Source organism: Myotis davidii, unplaced genomic scaffold (assembly GCF_000327345.1).
Source record: "Myotis davidii unplaced genomic scaffold, ASM32734v1 scaffold766, whole genome shotgun sequence".
NCBI classification, from domain to species: domain Eukaryota; kingdom Metazoa; phylum Chordata; class Mammalia; order Chiroptera; family Vespertilionidae; genus Myotis; species Myotis davidii.
In genome coordinates, this window is record NW_006296846.1 from 535,557 (window position 1) to 541,400 (window position 5,844).

At 36.3% G+C, this 5,844-nt stretch overlaps 1 pseudogene; it reads left to right on the plus strand.

The window, feature by feature from the left end:
* Positions 1–438: 438 nt before the first annotated feature.
* On the plus strand, positions 439–5,438 carry LOC102756426 (annotated as a pseudogene).
* Positions 5,439–5,844: the final 406 nt, after the last annotated feature.

The window sequence follows — 5,844 nt, forward strand, 5'->3', positions numbered from 1 at the left end:
CTAATACAAACACAGAGAAGCAGCCAAAATGTGGATAGAAAAAAAATGTCACAAATGAAAGAACAGAAGAAATCTCCAGAAAAAGAACTAAATGAAATGGAAGCAAGAAAACTATGGGATATAGAGTTCAAAACAATGGCTATAAGGTTGCTCAAGGAAATTAATGAGAGCTTCATGGACCTTAGTGAGAATGTCAAGAAACTTAGTGAGAATTTCAAGGAAATTAATATCAACATCAAGGACATGAAAAAGGACCAGTCAGAAATGAAGGCTACACTAACTGAAATGAAGAATAATTTACAGGGAAGCAACAGTAGAATAGAGGATGCTGAGAAAGCAAGAAACACCTAATCAGAAGAGCAAAAAGAAAACAACCCAAAAACATGAAGGTAGTGTAAGGAGCTGCTGGGACAACTTCAAGTGTACCCCATTCGCATTATGGGGGTGCTGGAAGGTGAAGAGAGGCAGCAAGAAATTGAAAATATATTTGAAGAAATAATGACAAAAAACCTTCCTTACCTGGTGAAAGAAATAGACATACAATTCCAGGAAGCACAGAGTCCCAAACAAGAGGACTCCAAAGAGGACCACACCAAGACACATCCGAATTAAAATGCAAAAGGCTAAAAACAAAGAGAGAATCTTCAAAGCAGCAAGAGAAAAGTAAGAAATATTCAAAGTGATGAAAAGCACAGACCTACAACCAAGATTAGTCTACCCCGCAAAGCTATCATTTAGGACTGAGAATCAGATAAAGAGCTTCACAGATAAGAAAAAGCTAAAAGAGTTCATCACCACTAAGGTAGTATTACATGAAATGTTGAAGAGTATTCTAGAAGAAGAAGGAGAAGGAGAAGGAGAAGGAGGAGAAGGAGAAGAAGAAGAAAGAGGAGAAAGAAGAAAAAATATGAATAACAAAATGGCAATAAATGCCTATTTATCAACAGTTGAATCTACAAATAAATGAACAAGGCATCAAACTGATGAATAAAATAGAACCAGAGGCATAGAAACATGAACAGACTGATGAATCTCAATGGGAAGGGGGAAGGAGTGGAGATTAACCAAAGAAGTTATATGCAGTACCTGTGGACACAGACAATTAGGTAGTGAAATCCTAGGGTGGGGCAGGATCTGGGTGAAGAGGGGCAAGGAGAGAGGGAAAGGGGAGGACATCTGTAATACTCTCAACAATAAAGATATTAAAAAAATAAAACACTTAAAACACACCAAAAAAGCAAAACAAAAAAACCATGTCCTCATCCATGAGGGACACTGATGCAGAAACAAGCAGAAGCCACCCAAAATCTGTCATTCCTATAGGACTAGGGAATGCTTAAGTAAATAATCGGTTTCCATCACACAACTGAAAGTTTAGTCAAGTCCAAACAGACTACTGACAACCTTTTTAAGTCAACACTGATATCTAAAATAAACACAAGATGACTAACACACACTGGTACTATAATAAAAACATACTGTATTGTGAAAGAGCTCCTAGCCAAGAGATGTTCTTGGGCTTTTTACATGGGCAACTGTTGATTAGTCAGAAGAGTAAGTCCCCTAAACATTTTAAAAATTATTTAATTCAACGAACTTTTGTTTTGAGCACTTACTCTCAGGAGCTGTGAAGGATATGAGATTTTACCCTACTTTCAGCTTAACAAGTTAGCTTGTTACAGTTTCATAGAAGCTGGCAGACATACTAGAAATGAGACTCCTGAGTCAGAGACACAGACTTACAGCAGTAGCAGTAACCAGTGTCAGCATTTGAGAGGAACTCTGACCTTGGCAAACCAGGTCTTTTATACTCAATAGCAAACACACCTGCTTATTACTGTTGAAGTAGACACTTCTTCACTCTTCCAAAGCAGTTTGCTATACAGACATCCTTGAAAAACAGTCCAGAACAAAGGCAGTCAATCTTCTACCTGGAATAGTGTATAATGTGAGAAATTCATGGAGAATTATCTCCCAAGACTTATTCTTTAGCAGACACTGTGAGAAATGCTAAGGATATGAAGATTAAAAGAAGGAACATACTATCTTGTTTCTGATAAATCTAATATTGTTAATAAATTTAACCATGACATTGAACTCCCAAATTCTGTCCATAGAATATGTGGGAAGTTCAGTTTGTTCAGTATCTATCCTTAACTTGATTCTATAATAATAAAAAATTGGTGGAAGGCCAAAAATATAAGCCTATGTGCAATATGATACCACACTTTTAACTTTAAAAGACAAAGAAATACTTATGCAGAGGAAAAAAAGACTAAATGGCAATATCGATATACCAAAAAATTATCCAAAAATATTAACAATGATTTTCTCTGCATGAGGAAATAGGAGAGATCTTTCCTCCCTCCTTCTCTCCCTTCCCTTCCTTTCCCTTCCCTTCCCTTCCTTCCTTCCTTCCTTCCTTCCTTCCTTCCTTCCTTCCTTCCTTCCACATTAAGATTAATGAAGAAAAGGTAGTATGATAGGGAACAATTAGAATTAGCTAAGAATTCATTTTCTTTACTTAAAAATATATATTAACATGTTTTTTAAAATCAAAGAAAGTTTGAGAAGATATGAGTGGGAGAGTGTAAATAAATATTCCTTTCGCTTCTATCTACCTGCCCTCAAATATTTCTTCCTCAGAGGTAACCTCTGTTACACATTTTTTCATTTAAATATATAATTTGCATGAACAAATATACATGTGTACTACTTTTGTGTGTGTGTCTTTCCTTCTCTTTTTTAATTTTGTACCTTTATTAGCAAGTTATCATGAAGAGTTTTCTATATTTATCACTACATACACTATCTTTATTATTCTTTTCAGATGCTTAGTGTTCCATTGTCTGAACATAGTACAATTTATCTAACATTTCCCCTAGTGATGGGTACTTGGGTTGTTTCTAATCTTTGCTATCACTAACATTTCTTCAGGGAATATACCTCAAGTACATTTATGTGTACATATGAATATACTTGTGAGTTAGTTTCCTAGACTTAAATTGCTGAATCTAAGGCATAGACACTAAAATTCTTATATTTTTTTGTCCTAAGGGGTTGTACCAGTTTGATACTCACCAAAATACATGTGAGTCTCTTACCCCCAAAACTCACCCATGCTTTTTAATAATTGTCAATCTGTAGACTTTTTAAAAAAATGGTCCTGTGGTTTTAATTAATTTAACTTCTCTTATTATGAACTAATCGTGATATTCTAGCTATAATATTTTAAAAGATACCTATATCATTGTTATCAAGTTCTCACAGTATGTTCTATTGGGCCTGGACAAATAAATAAACAGGGTATGGATGACAGCTAGGTTAGGGATGGCAGTCACAAAGCATGAGTATTGCTCTTCCCCTTCATGTCAATAATCTTTGGTTTTATTTCTGAGCATGAATGAACACTCAGGGGTGTTCTCATCACAACTCTGGAGTGTGGTATCACTCAATCAGAGTTGATGTCTGAGCTTATACTATTTGCCATACTTGTTTTAGATGGCATATAAATAAATAAAATAAAAGGGACAAAAGCCCAAGCTATGGCATCCCACATAACAACTAATTTAAAAGAAAGAATCCTTCTGGCATGAATCTCTGTAGGATTCACACTGTGTTACATGGCTAGTTTTCTGACATGTTTTTCTTTTTCACAGAGTTATTAGGTGTACATTAAGCTCCAGTTATACAGAGACTGCAGGAGCTGGTTGGCTAGTGTACCATTAACAGGTGGCTTTCTTTTCTGGCTTCCCTCCTCTCTGAGTACTCCCTTCCAAATAAACTACTTACATTCAAATTATTCTCTTAGGTTTCTTCCGGGAACCCACACTGAGACACAAATTTTATCTAACTTAAGAGATGTGAAACCAAGGTGGGGGCGGCTGGGACAAGGAAGCCTAACTCTGGCGGTTGGGGGAGCAAACTGGCACAGCACACAGAGGTGTTGACCGCTCCTGCTTTCAGACTCCTTCCTGTGTCATCTTTTCATTGTAACCTTCACAAATGTTATTTCAAAGTAATTCTTTAAAGATATTAAACCCTTTAAGAGGTACAACTTTTGTTGTACAAATTTGTTTTTGCAATGTGGGACTTCTGGAAACTCCATTCAGGGACAGATACTGGACCCCCACCTCTGGCACATACCTAATCCCCCTCCAAATATAATGGCCATAGCTCTCCCTGCTTCAAGTGAGTGACTCATGGCTATCAGCCGTGGGCAAACTATGGCCCGCGGGCCGGATCAGCCCGTTTGAAATGAATAAAACTAAAAAAAAAAAAAAAAAAAAAAAAGACCGTACCCTTTTATGTAATGATGTTTACTTTGAATTTATATTAATTCACACAAACACTCCATCCATGCTTTTGTTCCGGCCATCCGGTCCAGTTTAAGAACCCATTGAGGCCCTTGAGTCAAAAAGTTTGCCCACCCCTGGCTTAGCTCCTCTGGGTGGTCTGCCATCTATCTACCCTCAACACTCAGAGTATTACTAGGAAAAGGCAGGCATCTGCTGATGGCTGGGAACCCAAAAACAAAGCTGGTATGTATTAGTAGAAGCAAATTTGATTCCGACATATTTACTTCAGAGAATGGTTGTACTATAATGTATCCAATTACTCCCTATTGCTGGATATTTAGGCATATAGAGTTATTGTTTAGAGTTGAAAATATAAGGACTATAATAATGAGACTGTTTTTGTGTGTGACTTGAGGGACTAGTTTCTTTACCTATAGTCAGACCTCATTCATAGACAGTTAACACAGCTCTCTACTTTCTCACCACTGAAGCAACTCAGCCAAAATCCATTCAAAGAGGAAAAACAAATCCTCTGAAATTTCAGAAAGAAAAAGTATGTTATAAAGGAGAAAAGTATTCCACACCCCAAAGTTCTATGTTGGAAGCATTTGTAGTGTTACTCAGGCCAACCCATATGCCAATGGAAAAACCAGCCAGTTTCTCGGGATTTGCATCCAGAGATCAGGAGCAGGACTTGGAGCCACTTTTATCCTTAGGAATACTATTGAAGGACAAAGTGTTGAAATTTCCTCTGAACTCTACAATCCTGGAATCCAGGAGATCCAAGTGGTCAAATTAGAGAAACAGCTGGATGACAGCTTGCTATACTTAGGAGATGCTCTTCCTGAGTACAGCACTGTTGATGTTAATATGAAGCCAAGTCTACAAGAATTGAGCCAAGAAGCTCCTGTTAATTGCCTGAAAGTAAAAATGAAGCCTAAGGGCTGGTCCAAATGCTGGGAACATCCAAAGTTTAATATCAAGGGAATCAGATTTGATCTTTATTGAATTGAAGAGCAAATGAGAGAAGCTCAGAAGTGGAGTCAGCCATAGCTTGAGTTTGATATAATGAGGGAATATGATACTTCAAAAATTAAAGCTGCAATATGGGATGATATTAAAGTGTCAGAAAAATTTTGATTTGAAATGTATTTAGCTCCTTGCAAATGATATACTGACTGTCAGAGAATTTTTTCAGAGACCAATTAAATTTCATATATAAGATCATAGTCATTAAATCAACTAAGCATTCGTTATTTTATGAGTACTGTTAAAAATTAAATTATCACAGAAGCTTATTGCTTAAAAAAGAAATATACAAAAATGTTTAAATATTTGTGAAACAAAGGTGCAAAATTGATACTCAAAAGATGCAAAAAAAAAAAATCGGCAATGTAGCAGGATACAAAATTAACACCAATAAATCTATGGCCTTTTTATGCACCAATAATGAACTCACAGAAAGAGAAACAAAAACAATCCCATTTACCATTGCACCAAAAAAATTAAGATACCTAGGAATAAACTTAACTAAGGAGGTAAAAGA